The sequence below is a fragment of the Ranitomeya variabilis genome, chromosome 5, assembly GCF_051348905.1.
Source record: "Ranitomeya variabilis isolate aRanVar5 chromosome 5, aRanVar5.hap1, whole genome shotgun sequence".
In the NCBI taxonomy this organism is placed as follows: domain Eukaryota; kingdom Metazoa; phylum Chordata; class Amphibia; order Anura; family Dendrobatidae; genus Ranitomeya; species Ranitomeya variabilis.
In genome coordinates, this window is record NC_135236.1 from 583,770,860 (window position 1) to 583,791,474 (window position 20,615).

Here is a 20,615-nt window from a genome sequence, read left to right on the forward strand (position 1 = left end):
TTCCAAGCCGGTACTGGAAGTGGAGGGATAATAAGCTCTCTCCGGTTGCCAGAAATCTGTAATAAAATAAATAAAAAATAAATTGCAATCAATTCTATTTCTGGTGTTGTTCTGCTAAAGACATAAAGGAAAATACAAAGAATACATGTCAGACCAACAATAATTATGACTGGCATTTGTTTAGAATTATTACGTACCTTAACGTAACCATAAAATCTTTATTAGAAAAACATAATTAAAAACCATACTACCAAGGTTGGGAAAGGCCGTATGATCATCTTTTTTTGTCTGAATCTATGCAGTAGTTGATAGGCTATAGTAAATCCCAGTGTTTGCATGGTAGAAAACAGTATATTGAGATAGTAGAATAGTTAAATTGATTTATTTACCATGGTTTTCTGTCATACTTGTATATGGAGCGGCCCCCAAATGCAGGACGACGGGGTACTCGAATCCGGGTCTATCGGTTCTGAGGATGTCACGGTGGCCCGACCCGGTCCGTGGTCCTGCTAAGGGGCGCCCAATAAAAGGTGTAGGTGGTGGTGTAGGTCGCAGTAAATAACGAGGACACAGGGTTGCAGTTTCTTTACCTCTTTACTGAAGGCTTCAGCATCCGCAATCCAGAGCACTGCTAACAGGGCTGGCTGAGACCGGCCGGTCCGAAGGCACATCCAGAGTTCTCTTTACAGGTGGAAATCAGTGTCCTTCCTACCAGCGCCTGTGTGTTGTAGTACCTCCCTGCTGAGCACCACGGGATAGTCCTCACAACTGTCGTGTATGTTTCTGTTCTTTCTCTCCATCCCCCAGATGGTTTGGATAGGACGCACCCGTATGACGGGGTAGGCCTGGAGTTATTTTATAGGGACCCTAGAGACGCCCCTCTCCCACAATTGCCTCCGTTGTCTTCGTTAGGTGTAAAGGTGAGACAGCCAACCTAAAGTTAACTGCCCGGCCATAGTTCAAAGTAATGCGAGTCTCTTACTTCCTCGGCGTTCCGGCCGCCGGCTACGCGCCTCAGAAGGATGTTGCTGATCTTGAGGCATGACTCCTTCTGGTTCTATCTCCTTTGTGCTGTGATCCCGTTTCTCACTTCTCCACAATATGCTTCGCTTCGTGTCCTTTCTTAGGATTCTGCCGCTATAAGGCACAGCACGGCTCCGTAACGATCTGTCCTTTTCTAGGGCTCTGCCAGGATCCCACCCCTGACAGGTCCTCTCTCGAGCTCTCCCCAGCTACTTTCTCCCTGACTTCCTATCCAACCCCCAGTTTTACCCATGTGTGAGGAGTGGCCTAGTAGATAGGACCTTTTGCTCCCCCTGGCGGCCGGAGTGTGAAGTGTAATGTGTGTCTGTGATACCTGCAAGGTGAACTCTTTTAGTGCAATCAGATGTACCATCACTCCCCTTAGTGGCGGAGCGACAGTACTGCAACGACCAGGACTCTGGGGCGCTGAATATATACTTAATGTAACCAGGAGACGTTCCTCTGCAGGAATCGCTCTACGGAGCTGGGTGTCCTGTCTCCGGATGGCTCCTTGGAGCACAACCAAGCAAATCCCGAAAAGAGTCTTGCGACATCTGGGTATATTCCGGGAATTTGTCCAGGTTGGCATTAAGCTCGCCATATAGCGTGTGATAGGCTCCACGGCTCTTCTGGAGTTCGATAATGGGGTGTCGCCAAAAATGCCGACGCCGTGTTCTTCGCTATCTTTCTCGATTTCTTTGTTGCCCCCAAGCAAACGCACAGGCAAGAAACAGCTTGATGCTTAAATCCAAGTTGAAATAAAAAGCTCTCCATGCGAAGATCCATCATGACACAGGATACAGTAGCAAACTGTGAAGACTTCAACAGTCCTAGGGTCTATAGATATCCCATAATACACGCTCTCTGTCGTCCCATTGGCGGTGTCTGGTTATCTAGATTTTTCTCCTGTAAAATTTTCCACCATGTGCACAAAAAACGCAAACGCATGCAAAAGCCGCGTTTTTTAAACCGCATGCGTTACCGTATGCGTCTAAAACACGCGTTTGTACGCATTTCCATGCGGTTTTTCCTTCATTTGCGGTTGCGGATTAAACGCTGCGGATTCTAAGGCAAATGTGAAACTAGCCTAAGATCAGAACCAGGAGATCACAAGGTACCAAAGGGGTGAGATGGGATGTCAGAAAGGGAAGCCAGAGGTCATAAATCCAGAAGAACAAACAAGCAGAGTAACTCACGGAGAGCAAGGAAAACAGTTGCAAACCGGGCACACACTTCAAGGGTCAGGCACATAGACTAGATGAAAGTATAGCTCAGTGGCGTATCCAGGGGGGGCAGCCGGGGCATGTGCCCCGGGCGCAGCCGACAGGGGGGCGCCAGCGGGCCACCTGATGATGCGGCGGTCCAAGGAGGGGGTTGGCAGGGCCAGGGAGCGGGGGCTGTCTAATTATACTCAACTACTCCTGGTGCGGTCCCTGCTGGTCCCTGGCTGCCCGGCACCCTGGCTTCTTCCTGTACTGAGTGGTCACATGGTACCGCTCATTACAGTAATGAATATGCGGCTCCACCTCCCATAGGGGTGGAGCCGCATATTCTTTACTGTAATGAGTGGTAACGGTGACCGCTCAGTACAGGGAGAAGCTGCCGGCGCCGGGGAAGCAGGGACTGCACAGCGCCAGGAGCAGGTGAGTATAACGGGGAGGGGAGCGCAGCGCGATATTCACCTGTCCTCGTTCCATCCGCCGCTCTGTCTTCTGCAGTGACGCTGAGGTCAGAGGGCACGGTGACGTAGTTAGTGCAGCACTATATGGGGGCCATAACGTTTGTGCAGCACTATATGGGGGCCATAATGTTTGTGCAGCACTATATGGGGGCCATAACGTTTGTGCAGCACTATATGGGGGCCATAACTTTGTGCAGCACTATATGGGGGCCATAATGTTTGTGCAGCACTATATGGGGGCCATCATGTTTGTGCAGCACTATAGGGGGGCCATAATGTTTGTGCAGCACTATATGGGGGCCATCATAATGTTTGTGCAGCATTATATGGGGGCCATAATGTTTGTGCAGCACTATATGGGGGCCATAATGTTTGTGCAGCACTATATGGGGGCCATAACGTTTGTGCAGCACTATATGGGGGCCATAATGTTTGTGCAGCACTATAAGGGGGCCATAATGTTTGTGCAGCACTATATGGGGGCCATAATGTTTGTGCAGCACTATAGGGGGGCCATAACGTTTGTGCAGCACTATATGGGGCCATAACGTTTGTGCAGCACTATAACGGGGCAAGTGTCTGTATGGAGCATCTTTGGGGCCATAACATTTGTGCAGCACTATATGGGGGCCATAATGTTTGTGCAGCACTATAGGGGGGCCATAACATTTGTGCAGCACTATATGGGGCCATAACGTTTGTGCAGCACTATAATGGGGCAAGTGTCTGTATGGAGCATCTTATGGGGCCATAATCAACGTTTCTGCAGCACTATATTGGGCAAATGTGTCTATGGAGCATCTTATGGGGCCATTATTAACCTTTATGCAGGATTATATGGGGCTCCTGATTCAATATAGATATTCAAAAACACTTAACCTACTGATGTCTCAATTAATTTAACTTTTATTGGTATCTATTTTAACATTATGGAGATTCAGGAATGTACCTTGGCTAGGAATGTACCTTGGCTTGGTCATACAGTTTCAATAGAGTTAAGGTTCAAATGGGGGAGGTTTTTTTTGGGGGGTGGTGGCGCCAAACTGATCCTTTGCCCCGGGTGCAGGAAAGGCTAGATACAACTCTGGTATAGCTGACAGGGAATCCTAGTCTGGAGTGAGTATAAATAACCCTCCCAGATCCAAAGGGAGGCCAGCAAAATGAACCCTTAGAGAACAGGACATTAAACATGTCTTAACCATGACACAGGCGATGATCAGATCGCCTGCATGTTGCAGAATATCTGACTTGCTATGAGCGGCGACCACTGGGTGGCACTCATAGCAATCTGGAAATAACAGCCATAGAGGTCTCCAGGAGACCACTGGTTGTCATGGCGACCCACGGTTATGTGACATGGGTGCCGATGGCAGGAGGTAATGACGCGCTTCCTGCGTGTGCATGTTAAATGCTGCTATCAGAGTTTGACAGCGGCATTTAGCATGTTAACAGCCACGGGTAGATCGTGATTCTACCCGCGGCTGTTAGGGGCACATGTCAGGTGATCAGTCCAGCTGTCATGTGCCGGAAAAGGTGCAGGCTCATCACCAGAGCCCACATCAAATGTTGGGAGGCGTCCAATGATGGACGATGTTGGTCATTGGACATTAAGGGGTTAAACGAGCATAATTGACAATATTGAAGTCATTCGACACTTGTTTCCCAGCTTCTTTTCACCAGCTGAGGAAGAATAGTGGGCACAGAACAGTCACTATTAGATCAATCTGTCCTCATACACTGTTAGGGGTCGAGTTCCCGCCTCTGCACAGGGGGAATCTTGAGCCATCTCCTCTGTGGTCTCCCATTCCTTTCCAGCTGCAGTGGAGCCTGCTCAGCGGAGATGTCGGTCCCAGCATCTGGCTCAGCCTGATACTGTGCGGATGGTTTTTGCTGCTTTCCCAGGCTCAGCCATTGTAGCCAGTCCTGGTTGGTGGCGAGCAGACGTCTCTGGGACTAAGTCCTGCTTTTTCCCTTCTGTGCAGCGCCCCAGGGTCCTGGTCGTGTCGTTCTCCTCTAGGGGGGAGTGATGTTATGTTTGGAGACAATAAAGGAGATCTCACTACCAGGTAACACCAACACACAACACACTTCATACTCCAGTCCACCAGGGGGAGCTATGCTCCTATTTATTAGGGCACTCTTCACAATTAGGAAAAACTGGTGGTCTGGATAGGAAGTTAGGCAGATGCTGTCTGAGCTTCTCTCAGGCAGTTGCTGGCTGGGCTTCGGCTCAGGTAGTTGATCCCTGACAGGGGTGGGATCCTGTTGGAGGCCTAGACAGAAGGCCACGGAGCTGCGCCTGCCCGACGTGCGGCAGCTTCCAGAAAGAGACACGAACAGAGAACTGTGTGCTCCAGAGACCGGCAGGACAGCTAATTTCATGTTACCTGCCCGCCCTATACCCAGGAGGCAAGGTGGCACCCACGAGAGGCTGGGGCGTTGTAGAGTCCCTGTAAAAAGCCTCACGCCACCGGTCATACGGGTTTGTCCTATCCATCCGGGGGACAGAGAGAGACACAACATCTAGAACATCCACCACAGTTGTGAGGACCTTATGAGAAGCTCAGCAGTAAGGTACTACAACACCCAGGCGCTAGAGGAAGGCTACTGGTTTCCACCTGGATAAGGGGACTCTGGATTTGCCTCCAAACTGGCCGGACTCTGCCTGCCCTGTGGTCTGGTGCTCTGGACCGTGAATGCTGAAGCCTTCAGTAAAAGGTAAAGAGACTGCAACCTTGTGTCCTCGTTCTTCACTGTGCCTCACACCATCCACCATCTACTCATTGGGAAGCCCTGGGGATACACTTCACCTGTGGGAAGGTATACCATCTAGCTGCCATAACATCACCCCAGCGGACCCCTTAAAGCAGCGTCAGTCACCCTGACCGAATACCACAGGTGGCATGACGAACACAATCCCTTTAAAGACCTTTCCCCCCTTCATATGCAGCACCCCAGAGTCATGGTCGTTGCAGTATTGTCGTTCTGCCGCTAAGGGGAGTGATGGTACTACTCCATGCTAATTCTCTTGGATCTCTCCGCAGCATTCGACACTGTGGATCATCAGCTCCTCCTCACTATGCTCCGCTCCATCGGCCTCAAGGACACCGTTCTCTCTTGGTTCTCCTCCTATCTCTCTGACCAATCCTTCACTGTATGTTTTGCTGGTTCCTCCTCCTTTCATCTTCCCCTTACTGTTGGGGTTCCTCAAGGATCAGTCCTAGGCCCCCTCCTCTTCTCTTTGTATACTGCCCCTATTGGACAAACAATCAGTAGATTTGGTTTCCAGTACCATCTCTATGCTGACGACACCCAATTATACACCTCTTCTCCTGTTATCACGCCGACCTTTTTAGAAAACACCAGTGATTGTCTTACCGCTGTCTCTAACATCATGTCCTCCCTTTATCTGAAACTGAACCTGTCAAAAACTGAACTCCTCGTGTTCTCTCCCTCTACTAACCTACCTTTGCCTGACATTGCCATCTCCGTGTGTGGTTCCACCATTACTCCAAAGCAACATGCCCGCTGCCTTGGGGTCATTCTTGATTCTGAGCTTTCATTCACCCCCCACATCCGATCACTGGCTTGCTCTTCTTATCTGCATCTCAAAAACATTTCTAGAATTCGCCCTTTTCTTACTTTCGACTCTGCAAAAACTCTTACTGTCTCACTTATTTATTCTCGTCTGGACTATTGTCACTCTCTACTAATCTGCCTCCCTCTTACCAAACTATTCCAGCTCCAATCTGTGCTGAATGCTGCAGCCAGGATCATATTCCTCACCAACCGATGCCTCTACCTTGTGCCAGTCATTACACTGGCTACCCATCCACTCCAAAATCCAGTACAAAACTACTACCCTCATCCACAAAGCACTCCATGGCTCAGCACCACCCTACATCTCCTCTCTGGTCTCAGTCTACCACCCTACCCATGCCCTCTGCTCCGCTAATGACCTCAGGTTAGCATCCTCAATAATCAGAACCTCCTACTCCCGTCTCCAAGACTTTACACGTGCTGTGCCGATTCTTTGGAATGCATAACCTAGGTTAATAAGATTAATCCCCACAGTTTTAAGCGTGCCCTAAAAACTCATTTGTTCTGACTGGCCAACCGCCTCAATGCATTAACCTAACCATCCCTGTGGGGCCCATTCAAAAAAAAAAAAACATAATCAGGTTCCTCTCATCATGTTCTCATACACTTTATGCAGTTAATAACACTCTGTGTCTGTACTGCTACATACTTAGACTAAATATAATACACCGCACACTCTAAGGGTATCATATGAAACAATTTTTTGAATTTATTGAAGTGCTATAGATTTATTGTTCAACAGTGCAAAAATGCGACCAGAAGTCAACGTTTCGACTCTTCCCGAGTCTTTGTCAAGTGGTCGCTGAAAAGAACAAAACATATATAAACAATTGTACAACACGAGTATACATACAAAGATCATTCCGTTCACAATTGTAGCACAAAAAACCCGAGGGAAAAAATAAACATAAACATATATAAATATATATACATATATACAAGACATAGCATTTTACAGGTATTGCCTCCTGTCACGGGTGAGAGGAATCCCCCCTTGTTGTAGGTGAGAGTGACGTTCCGCGTGATTGGAGGTGATCTCATAATAGTTCAAAGGACGGTAGGCACGAGAAGATACCAGGGTGAGGTTTACCTTAGCAAGGTGAATAGTGGTGTAGCACAAAAGTATCCTTGTAGCATATAGAAAATCTATAAAGAATAAATAGTGTTAGTAGAGGCTATAAATGTAAGACAACCTAAAGCCAAATATTGAGAAAATTACCTTGCATAATATTTTATTTATAATAATAGACGGATAGCCCTGCTTAGTGGTACCGTAGATATAATCTGTCAGGAATAAATAGGAGGAAATGAATGTATGGTAAAACAAAACACATGGAGGGGCATGTACAGTAGTGGTGCCGGAAGTTGTACCTGTCGAAGCTGGTAAGTGTTGTGATTCGGTTCGTGTGCTCCCCCGGTGGTCTCTTGTGGTACTGGTGTCCTGCAAGCTTTGCCTTCTCAGTTCACCTGTTCCTATCAGGATGTGGGAGTATCCTATTTAACCTTGCTCCTCAGTCATTCTAATGCTGGCCATCAATGTATCCAGAGTGATTCTGTTGCATGTTCCTGCTCCCAGTTTTCTGCTCAGCTAAGTTGGACATTTTAGTCCTTAAGTCTATTTTTGTATGTTTTGTCCAGTTTGCACTTATGTGAATCTCTGCAGCTGGAAGCTCTTGTTGGGCTGAAATTACCACTCCAGTGGCATGAGTTGTCACATGAGTTAAGGTAATTTCAGGATGGTGTTTTGAAGGGTTTTGCAGCTGACCGCGAAGTCCTCTGTTGTATCTTTCTGCTATTTAGTTAGCGGGCCTCTCTGTGCTAAATCTGCTTTCATACTACGTGTGTCTTTTCATCTGCTCTCACCGTTATTATATGTGGGGGGCTGCTATCTCCTGTGGGGACATTCTCTGGAGGCAAGCCAGGACTGTGTTTTCTTCTACCAGGGGTAGTTAGTTCTCCGGCTGGCGCGCGGCATCTAGAGACAACGCAGGTATGCCCCCTGGCTACTTCTAGTGTGGTGTGTAGGTTTAGCATCGCGGTCAGCTCTAGTTTCCATCACCCGAGAGCTTGTCCGTTTATTCTATGCTTCTGATGTTTCCTTGCCATTGGAAACCATAACAGTATGGCCAGCCCAAATGTTTAATCTATAGGCTGAAGCAGGAGAGAAAAGGAACTGTGTGAAACCTTTTTTTTTTTTTTTTTTTTCCTTCCTCTGAAGCTGCACTCCAGCTTTAATTGCAGTCTCCTGTTTTCCTCTCCTCTTAACCCCTGAATGGCTCAGACTTTATCTGTTGAAATATGGATCCCCAGAGTCTGGCTACCAATTTGAATAATCTTGCCTCTAAAGTTCAGAATATACAAGATTTTTTGTTACATGCTCCTCGGTCTGAACCTAAAATTCCTATACCGGAGTTTTTTTCTGGAGATCGATCTTGTTTTCTAAATTTTAAATACAATTGTAAATTGTTTCTTTCGCTGAGATCTCATTCTGCTGGATATCCTGCCCAGCAAGTAAAAATTGTTATTTCTTTACTGCGGGGTGACCCCCAAAATTGGGCATTTTCATTGGCACCAGGGGATCCTGCGTTGCTCAATGTGAATGCGTTTTTTCTGGCTTTGGGGTTGCTTTATGAGGAACCAAATTTGGAGATTCAGGCTGAGAAAGCCCTAATAGCCCTCTCTCAGGGGCAAGATGATGCCGAAATATATTGCCAAAAATTTCGAAAATGGTCTGTGCTTACTCAGTGGAATGAGTGCGCTCTGGCGGCAATTTTCAGAGAAGGTCTCTCTGATGCTGTAAAAGACGTCATGGTGGGGTTTCCTGCGCCTACTGGTCTGAATGAGTCCATGACAATGGCAATTCAGATTGATCGGCGTTTACGGGAACGCAAACCTGTGCACCAGTTGGCGGTGTCTTCTGAAGAGGCACCACAGAGTATGCAATGTGATAGCTTTCTGTCCAGAAGCGAACGACAGATTTATAGGCGCAAAAATCATTTGTGCTTCTATTGTGGAAATTCTACTCATGTTATATCAGCATGCTCTAAACGAACAAAGAAAGTTGATAAATCCTCTGCTATTGGCACTTTGCAGTCCAAGTTTATTTTGTCTGTAACTCTAATTTGTTCGTTATCTTCTATTGTTGCGGATGCGTATGTGGATTCTGGCGCCGCTTTGAGTCTTATGGATTGGTCCTTTGCCAGGCGCTGTGGGTTTGATCTAGAGCCTCTGGAAGTTCCTATACCTTTAAAGGGTATTGATTCTACACCATTGGCTAGTAATAAACCACAATACTGGACACAAGTGACTATGCGTATGACTCCAGACCATCAAGAGGTGATTCGCTTCCTTGTACTGTATAATCTACATGATGTGTTGGTGCTGGGATTGCCATGGTTACAAACTCATAACCCAGTCCTTGACTGGAAAACAATGTCTGTACTAAGCTGGGGATGTCAGGGAAATCATGGGGACACATCTTTGGTCTCCATTGCTTCATCTATTCCCTCTGAAATTCCTGAGTTTTTGTCTGATTATCGTGAGGTTTTTGAGGAATCTACTCTTAATTCTCTTCCTCCTCACAGAGATTGCGATTGCGCCATAGATTTGATCCCTGGCAGTAAATTTCCTAAGGGTCGTCTATTCAATCTGTCTGTACCTGAACATGCTGCCATGCGAGAGTATATTAGGGAGTCCTTGGAAAAGGGACATATTCGTCCTTCTTCGTCTCCTCTTGGAGCGGGGTTCTTTTTCGTAGCTAAAAGCGATGGTTCTTTGAGACCTTGTATTGATTATAGACTCTTGAATAAGATCACAGTCAAGTATCAGTATCCTTTGCCATTGCTGACAGATTTATTTGCTCGCATTGAGGGGGCGAAGTGGTTCTCTAAGATTGATCTTCGCGGTGCGTATAATTTGGTGCGAATTAAGCAGGGGGATGAGTGGAAAACCGCATTTAATACGCCCGAGGGCCATTTTGAGTATTTGGTGATGCCTTTTGGTCTGTCAAATGCCCCTTCGGTCTTTCAGTCTTTTATGCACAATATTTTCCGTGAATATCTGGATAAATTTATGATTGTGTATTTGGACGATATCTTGATTTTTTCGGATGACTGGGAATCTCATGTTCAACAAGTTAGGAGGGTTTTTCAGGTTTTGCGGACCAATTCTCTGTTTGTTAAAGGTTCAAAGTGTGTTTTTGGGGTTCAGAAGATTTCTTTTTTGGGGTACATTTTTTCCCCCTCTTCTATTGAGATGGATCCTGTGAAGGTTCGGGCTATTTGTGACTGGACGCAACCGACTTCTCTTAAGGGCCTTCAGAAATTTTTGGGCTTTGCTAACTTTTATCGTCGATTCATAACTGGTTTTTCTAGCGTTGTCAGGCCTTTGACTGATTTGACTAAAAAGGGTGCTGATGTTGCAGATTGGTCTCCTGCTGCTGTTGAGGCCTTTCGGGAGCTTAAGCGCCGTTTTTCTTCTGCTCCGGTGTTGTGCCAGCCTGATGTTTCTCTTCCTTTTCAGGTGGAAGTTGATGCTTCCGAGATCGGAGCGGGGGCGGTTTTGTCACAGAAAAGTTCAGATTGTTCAGTGATGAGACCTTGTGCGTTCTTTTCTCGAAAATTTTCGCCCGCCGAGCGAAATTATGACGTCGGTAATCGGGAGCTTTTGGCGATGAAGTGGGCATTCGAGGAGTGGCGTCATTGGCTTGAGGGTGCTAAACATCAGGTGGTGGTCTTGACTGATCACAAAAATTTGATTTATCTTGAGTCGGCCAGAGGTCTGAATCCTAGACAGGCGCGCTGGTCGTTGTTTTTCTCCCGGTTTAATTTTGTGGTTTCGTATCTGCCAGGTACTAAGAATGTGAAGGCGGATGCCCTTTCTAGGAGTTTTGAACCTGATTCCCCTGGTGATTCTAAACCTACTGGTATACTTAAGGATGGGGTGATATTGTCTGCTGTCTTCCCAGACCTGCGACGTGCTTTACAAGAGTTTCAGGCGGATCGGCCTGATCGTTGTCCGCCTGGTAGATTGTTTGTGCCGGATGAGTGGACCAATAGAGTCATCTCGGAGGTTCATTCTTCTGCGTTGGCAGGTCATCCGGGAATTTTTGGTACCAGAGATTTGGTGGCTAGGTCCTTCTGGTGGCCTTCCCTGTCTCGGGACGTGCGTACTTTTGTGCAGTCTTGCGATGTTTGTGCTCGGGCCAAGCCTTGTTGTTCTCGGGCTAGTGGGTTGTTGTTGCCCTTGCCTGTTCCTAAGAGGCCTTGGACACACATCTCTATGGATTTTATTTCTGATCTCCCTGTTTCTCAGAAGATGTCCGTCATTTGGGTGGTGTGTGACCGCTTTTCTAAGATGGTTCATTTGGTGCCCTTGCCCAAGCTGCCTTCCTCATCTGAGTTGGTGCCCCTGTTTTTTCAGAATGTGGTTCGGCTGCATGGTATTCCGGAGAATATCATTTCCGACAGGGGATCCCAGTTTGTGTCCAGATTTTGGCGGGCGTTTTGTGCCAGGATGGGCATTGATTTGTCTTTTTCGTCTGCATTTCATCCCCAGACAAATGGCCAGACGGAACGTACTAATCAGACCTTGGAGACTTATTTGAGGTGTTTCGTGTCTGCTGATCAGGATGACTGGGTCTCCTTTTTGCCGTTGGCTGAGTTTGCCCTTAATAATCGGGCCAGTTCTGCCACTTTGGTCTCCCCTTTCTTTTGCAATTCAGGGTTCCATCCTCGTTTTTCATCTGGTCAGGTGGAGTCTTCGGATTGTCCTGGAGTGGATACCATGGTGGATAGGTTGCATCGTATTTGGGGGCAGGTGGTGGACAATTTGGAGTTGTCCCAGGAGAAGACTCAACGTTTTGCTAATCGCCATCGTCGTGTTGGTCCTCGTCTTCGTGTTGGGGACTTGGTGTGGTTGTCCTCCCGTTTTGTCCCTATGAGGGTCTCTTCTCCTAAGTTTAAGCCTCGGTTCATCGGTCCTTATAAGATTTTGGAAATTCTTAACCCTGTGTCTTTTCGTTTGGACCTCCCAGCATCCTTTGCTATCCATAATGTCGTCCATCGGTCATTATTGCGGAGGTATGAGGTACCACTTGTGCCTTCTGTTGAGCCTCCTGCTCCTGTGCTGGTTGAGGGTGAATTGGAGTACGTGGTGGAGAAAATCTTGGACTCCCGTGTTTCCAGACGGAGACTTCAATATCTGGTGAAATGGAAGGGCTACGGTCAAGAGGATAATTCTTGGGTTACAGCTTCTGATGTTCATGCTTCTGATTTGGTCCGTGCCTTTCATAGGGCTCATCCAGATCGCCCTGGTGGTTCTTGTGAGGGTTCGGTGCCCCCTCCTTAAGGGGGGGGTACTGTTGTGATTCGGTTCGTGGGCTCCCCCGGTGGTCTCTTGTGGTACTGGTGTCCTGCAAGCTTTGCCTTCTCAGTTCACCTGTTCCTATCAGGATGTGGGAGTATCCTATTTAACCTTGCTCCTCAGTCATTCTAATGCTGGCCATCAATGTATCCAGAGTGATTCTGTTGCATGTTCCTGCTCCCAGTTTTCTGCTCAGCTAAGTTGGACATTTTAGTCCTTAAGTCTATTTTTGTATGTTTTGTCCAGTTTGCACTTATGTGAATCTCTGCAGCTGGAAGCTCTTGTTGGGCTGAAATTACCACTCCAGTGGCATGAGTTGTCACATGAGTTAAGGTAATTTCAGGATGGTGTTTTGAAGGGTTTTGCAGCTGACCGCGAAGTCCTCTGTTGTATCTTTCTGCTATTTAGTTAGCGGGCCTCTCTGTGCTAAATCTGCTTTCATACTACGTGTGTCTTTTCATCTGCTCTCACCGTTATTATATGTGGGGGGCTGCTATCTCCTGTGGGGACATTCTCTGGAGGCAAGCCAGGACTGTGTTTTCTTCTACCAGGGGTAGTTAGTTCTCCGGCTGGCGCGCGGCATCTAGAGACAACGCAGGTATGCCCCCTGGCTACTTCTAGTGTGGTGTGTAGGTTTAGCATCGCGGTCAGCTCTAGTTTCCATCACCCGAGAGCTTGTCCGTTTATTCTATGCTTCTGATGTTTCCTTGCCATTGGAAACCATAACAGGTAAGGGTACCAAATGGTATAGTAGTGGCCCAGAATAAATTGCAATAGTCCTATTGTGCCGCAGGATGGAACCTGTAGAGGATGCACCCGATTAGGAGATTGCCAGCATGGACATGTAAAAGGCAGTACTATATGGTATTACCTGGTAAGGTCAGTAGGTAGGGAGAAATATTATCCTCGTAGGGAATGCTCATTGGTTGGTGGGTCCGGAGTATTATAGGTGCACTCTGTTATAGATGCACCAAGTTAGACTGTGTATATACAGTACAGAGGTGAAAATAGAAAATGGTTATAAAGGGTATTACCTTGCGCTCCTGTTAATGTGGGACTATTGTAAGATTTCTCTGGTAATACACGTAAATAGGTAGCATTAGCTACAATAAGGCTGCAGGTGGAAAACCTCTGTGAAGAGATATATAGTGCAAATCAAATGCGTATACGGGACCTTCTCACCCTTTATCTTGACAAGATAACAATAGACACCAAAACAGCAACCTTTCTAAAAAAACCCCACCCAATGATTCCAGTTTTCTACGTTTTACCCAAAATCCACAAATCCCTCAGTAACTCTCCAGGGAGGCCCATTGTGGCCTCTACGGATTCTGTCTTCTCACCTCTCTCAATTTTCTTAGAAAAGATCCTGACACCCCTTGTCAAGGGGACAAGATCTTTTCTTTTGGACACTAGCCAGTTTTTGGGTGTTATAAGAAATATCCGACAAATACCTGAGTCCAGCCTACTAGTCACCTTGGATGTACAAAGTCTGTACACATCCATTTCACACGAAAGGGGTATCCTAGCTACCAAGGACCTATTAGATAAATCTGATTTGTCACCTAATTCCATCAATTTCTGTCTAGACCTACTCAGGGTAGTACTTTATGAGAACTACTTCCTATACGAGGATTCGTACTATGTCCAGGCACGGGGGACCGCCATGGGCTCAAACGTGGCCCTGGCGTACGCCAATGCCTATATGCATTCCTTCGAGGAACAATTTATCTACAACAATGAATCTTTTCTCCAGTATGCAATTGAATATCATCGTTACATAGATGACATTTTCATGATCTGGACAGGTACCCCAGACACACTGAGTGAATTCCATGGATATCTCAACTCCATCTTTCAAGAACTTCAGTTTACATTAAACTCCAGTGCTACACACATAGCCTTTCTCGACACCATGGTCCTGAAGGACCCCCAGGGTAGACTGAGCACAGATCTCCACACCAAACCCACTGACTGTAACAGTCTATTGCTGTATTCTAGCTGTCATCCTAGGTCCACAAAAGACAGCCTTCCCCGCTCGCAATTTAAAAGAGTGTCACGAATAGTGTCGGATCCGGAAACACTCCATACTAGACTTGACCTTATGTCTGAGAAATTTAGGGATAGAGAATACCCCTCCACACTATTACATCAAGAACGGTTACTGTCCTCTGCTCCCGTGGGAGACCAACCACCTAAATTAAAACAGGAGCGGCTTCCTTTTGTACATACTCACCACCCGTTCATGCCGAAGGTCCACTCAGCCATCAGGAGACATTGGCCTCTTTTGGGCAAAGCCTATCCAAGTATTCCCTCTTTTCAAACACCAGCTCTGATGAGCACTAGACGACCCCCAAACATCAGGGATCAGATCGTAAGGGCTGACATAGGGAGTGCACGCACGGAACTTACCCAACAACTCCTCAGTACACGCCGACAGGGTACGTTTCCATGCCTCCATTGCGCTGCCTGTTCTAACATAATCAGAACAGACAGTATCACGCACCCAAGAACTGGGAAGTCCTTTCCAATACGGGGTTTTTTCACCTGCGAATCCAACTTCGTGGTGTACCTAATCAAGTGCCCATGTGGCCTTCTGTATGTTGGCGAAACCATACAACATGTAAGGGATCGCGTGGCAAGCCACAAATCCACGATTAGATGTGGTAAAACATGGCTCCCCCTGCCAGCCCATTTTGCTGCTGCCAGACACACGGTAGCACAACTCAAGTTCCAGGTTATAGAGCAGGTACCTAGACCAAGGCGGGGGGGTGACCACATCAAATTACTTCGATCCAGGGAGGCGTACTGGATCTATACACTTGATACGCTTGCACCAAAGGGCCTAAATAGGGAAATTGACTGGCTGCCCTAAATTTTGATATTGACATGTCTTCTTTCTTTCCTTATAGACCCGCTGACGTGGTGGTGAGTCTAATCTCCATTCGGTATGACTACCCTCTTCCCCGCTAAGGGGGTTATCATCTAATTTTTATTTTTATTTTTTATTTTTAATTTTATTTAATTTTTATTATTATTTTTATTTTTACTATCATTATTTTTATTTTTATTTTATTTTTTTCTTATTTTTTTCATTTTATTTCCATTCTTATTAGTTTATTTTTTATTTTTTTTCCCATCAAGGTGCATATATTGTTCAGACTTTTTTCCTATATTTTTCCGCAAATCTTCGTTTTGTTCCCATTTATTTTATTTTCTTTTTCTTTTTCATTGGTTTTTCATTGTTTTTTCATTTTAATTCATTTTTCTTTTCATTCTTATTTTAATTTTTAACTTTTAGTTTTACCATCATTCCTTTCCATTGCTCCACAATTAAGGTTCCTATATGTACCAGGGGTTTGCCCCTCCTATACAGAACAGCTAACCTATACCGTATTTATAATCTGTCTGGACGTTTAACCATTGTGTCACACCTACTCCACATACACCTAAGTCCAGCGGTCATCCCAGAGCGCAGGCGCTATCACCATAGGTTACACATAGCGCTGTGTTCCCCTGACCACGTCCGCACTTGCGCAGTGCATTCCAGTAGTTACCCTACAGCGCAGGCGCTGTTACTATAACTAGTATACAGCGCTCCGTTCCCTTGACGACGCCTGCTCCTGCGCAGTTGATTCCAGAGGCCAGGCGGCGGGACTTCCGGTACCGGATGACGCACTTCCGGTGCCGCAGGTCCCTCCGCGCTCAAATACAAAGCACAGGACGCCATTCAGCACCTGCTCACACAGCAAGGCGCAGGAGCGCCGCTGGTATCACAGCGTCACCAGGTAATACCCTGACCCACCAATGTATTTGTAGCCCACTGTTCTCTATGATATATGACCCTGGTATTTTCCAGGGTGCCGGCTTACAATATGCATTTTTCTGCAGAGGCCCTTTACCTCCAGCCCCCCTGCTAACTGTGCAAATCCTGTCCCTGCTACGGCCAGAGAACTCTCAGGTGGAGTCTCTTACTAGGTATATTACAAGGTAACATCTTATGATGCCTTTCCCTATGCACTACTTATGTATGCCTTAAACTTGATAGCACTCAGACATTTGATTTGCACTATATATCTCTTCACAGAGGTTTTCCACCTGCAGCCTTATTGTAGCTAATGCTACCTATTTACGTGTATTACCAGAGAAATCTTACAATAGTCCCACATTAACAGCAGTGCAAGGTAATACCCTTTATAACCATTTTCTATTTTCACCTCTGTACTGTATATACACAGTCTAACTTGGTGCATCTATAACAGAGTGCACCTATAATACTCCGGACCCACCAACCAATGAGCATTCCCTACGAGGATAATATTTCTCCCTACCTACTGACCTTACCAGGTAATACCATATAGTACTGCCTTTTACATGTCCATGCTGGCAATCCCCTAATCGGGTGCATCCTCTACAGGTTCCATCCTGCGGCACAATAGGACTATTGCAATTTATTCTGGGCCACTACTATACCATTTGGTACCCTTACCAGCTTCGACAGGTACAACTTCCGGCACCACTACTGTACATGCCCCTCCATGTGTTTTGTTTTACCATACATTCATTTCCTCCTATTTATTCCTGACAGATTATATCTACGGTACCACTAAGCAGGGCTATCCGTCTATTATTATAAATAAAATATTATGCAAGGTAATTTTCTCAATATTTGGCTTTAGGTTGTCTTACATTTATAGCCTCTACTAACACTATTTATTCTTTATAGATTTTCTATATGCTACAAGGATACTTTTGTGCTACACCACTATTCACCTTGCTAAGGTAAACCTCACCCTGGTATCTTCTCGTGCCTACCGTCCTTTGAACTATTATGAGATCACCTCCAATCACGCGGAACGTCACTCTCACCTACAACAAGGGGGGATTCCTCTCACCCGTGACAGGAGGCAATACCTGTAAAATGCTATGTCTTGTATATATGTATATATATTTATATATGTTTATGTTTATTTTTTCCCTCGGGTTTTTTGTGCTACAATTGTGAACGGAATGATCTTTGTATGTATACTCGTGTTGTACAATTGTTTATATATGTTTTGTTCTTTTCAGCGACCACTTGACAAAGACTCGGGAAGAGTCGAAACGTTGACTTCTGGTCGCATTTTTGCACTGTTGAACAATAAATCTATAGCACTTCAATAAATTCAAAAAATTGTTTCATATGATACCCTTAGAGTGTGCGGTGTATTATATTTAGTCTTAGTGTTTGGGACACTCCAGTCCTCTACACCGGCACCTCGCCCTACTTTAACCCTAGTGCACACCAATTTTTCCTCCACCTGCTACTTACTTAGGCAGTTAACTGGTTCATGCAGCTTTACATGAAAACCCGAGCCTTACACTATAACTGGTCCAAATAACTAAAGCAATTGTTACCATCCAACTCTCGTGTCTCCCCTTTTCCTCATAGTTTGTAAGCTTGCGAGCAGGGCCCTCATTCCTACTGGTATCTGTTTTGAACTGTGATTTCTGTTATGCTGTAATGTCTATTGTCTGTACAAGTCCCCTCTATAATTTGTAAAGCGCTGCGGAATATGTTGGCGCTATATAAATAAAAATTATTATTATTATTATGGTACGTCTGATGGCACTTAAGGAGTTCACCTGACCAGGTATCACAGTCACGCATTACACTTCACACTCTGGCCACCAGGGGGAGCAAAAGGTTCTATGTATTAGGCCACTCCTCACACTCTGGTAAAACTGGGGGTTGGATAGGAAGTTAGAGAGAAGCTGACTGGGTTTTGTCCAGGTAACATCTAGTGTGAGGAGAGCGTTACTTGGGAGGATTCACGGGGTCCCTGTCAGGGGTGGGATCCTGACAGTGGCCTAGCAAAAGGACAGATCGTTACGGAGCCGTGCCTGCACCTCATTGCGGCGGCATCCTAAGAAAGGACACGAAGCGAAGTATATTGTGGAGAAGTGAGAAACGAGATCACAGCACAAAGGCGATAGAACCAGAAGGAGCCGTGCACCGAGATCGGCAACATTCTTCTGAGGCGCAAAGCCGGCGGCCGGAACGCGAGGAAGTAATAGACTCCACGCATTACTTTAAACTACGGCAGGGCAGTTAACTTTAGGTTGGCTGTCTCACCTTTTTCACCTAATGAAGACAGGCAATTGTGGGAGAGGGGCGTCTCTAGGGTCCCTATAAAATAACTCCAGGCCTACCCCGTCATACGGGTGTGTCCTATCCATATCATCTGGGGGACGGAGAGAGAACAGAAACGAACACGACAGTTGTGAGGACTATCCCGTGGTGCTCAGCAGGGAAGTACTACAACACCCAGGCGCTAGTAGGTAGGCTACTGATTTCCACCTGCAAAGGGAACTCTGGATGTGCCTTCGGACCGGCCGGTCTCAGCCAGCCCTGTTAGCAGTGGTCTGGATTGCGGATACCGAAGCCTTCGGTAAAGAGACTGCAACCCTGTGTCCTCGTCATTTACTGCAACCTACACCACCACCTACACCTTTTACTGGGCGCCCCTTAACAGGGCCAAGGACCGGGTCGGGCCACCGTGACATCCCCAGAACCGATAGACCCGGTACTGAGTACCCCGCTGCCCTGCGTTTGGGGGCCGCTCCACATACACGGACGTCCCTAGGGCCACCGACCGGGTCAGCCACCATGACATCCCCCCTGAGAGCCGAAGGACCCGGTTCCGAGTACCCCCTAGCCCTAGGGGGCACTCCAATCTTTTTGGCATCTCAAATAGGATCTACTTAAGCCTGAAAATCGGGTCATGTGCACCTAGAGACTATGCCAGAACTGTGCTGAACTGAGATTTGTTGAAAGACTGTGTATTACAAAAAACGCCAAAATTCCCGCCAAAACCGCTGCCATTACAGCGCCACGAGGGGCGCAGGAGAAGAAGAAGGGAGTGCCATCGTGGGCGTGAACTGACAGAGCGCGAAAAATAATGGCCGCCCAGTCCAAATTTCTCTGTACCTTGAGGACGTGTCCGTCAGTAGCCGAGATATGCCTCCTGATCCTCAATGATGGGCGGAGACAAAGAACAAGAAACCGCCCCCAGAGGAGAGAGCGGAAAAAGGACAAGGAAGGAGCCATCCAGGTGGAAGATGCCATGGCCAGCCGTCCGGAACCAGACCGAGGGGTAGAGGCCGAGGACTCCCCCAGCCACCTGGAGGGACACCACAGCCAAGCGTCACCCATTGGCCCTGACTTCCTGCAGGCTGGCGTGGAAGAGATAATTGACCAGCTCCTGCAGCTGCGGCTGAGCACCAAGGCCCTGTGCTGGACGACGCCTGCAGAGGATCCACCAGCACCGCCTCCAACACTTCTCCCTGCATCGCTTCCAGAGCCGCTGCCAACACTGCTGTAGACTACGCCGCCAGAGGAATCGGAGACACTGCTGCGGCAGGTAAGAACGCTGACCCTGCCCCGGTGACCATGGGACTGCTGATAGGCCCTGTAGCAGCGCCACCTCCCCGCGGTACCAGCCGGCTTCAACACCTCAAGCCCTGGGACCAGACCACGGGAATGGAGCAATTTATGAAGGCCCCAATTGCGCCCACCACCCTACCGGGTGAGTTATATACAGAGCAAACTGTGCACCGATGGGTTAACCCAGGCCCTGACCTTATGGGGTTCCCCAGGACCGCCAAACGAAAAGTAGAGACTGTAGAGGTTCTAAGTTGGAGGACTACCAGGCCCAGCTTGCCTGCAAGTGGGAGGAGAAGGAGGAAAAACATTAGGCCCAACGCAGAGCCTTTGACAAATGTGACCTACATGTCAAAGCCCAGGGCCGCACCGCTAACCAGGCCCCGCGTAAGCAGAGCACAGTCGTTGCCTTTAAGCTGTAAGGAGGTTGCGGCTTTATCAAAGAACAGAGACTATATGCGGAAATATTTGTCAACAGGAGGGATGTGGAATCTCATCTCTGGGAAGGACATCCAGATAGAGACT

The 20,615-nt window shown here is 47.1% G+C and overlaps 1 long non-coding RNA gene across 1 annotated transcript in view; it reads left to right on the plus strand.

Annotated features, from left to right (window-relative positions):
* Positions 1–18,131, plus strand: part of LOC143776527 (uncharacterized) — a 31,526-nt gene extending 13,395 nt beyond the window's left edge. Inside the window, exons 2-4 of the long non-coding RNA XR_013215856.1 lie at positions 15,580–15,615; positions 17,394–17,449; positions 17,738–18,131. This is a non-coding gene — a long non-coding RNA (uncharacterized LOC143776527). The remainder of the gene's footprint in view (positions 1–15,579; positions 15,616–17,393; positions 17,450–17,737) is intronic.
* Positions 18,132–20,615: the final 2,484 nt, after the last annotated feature.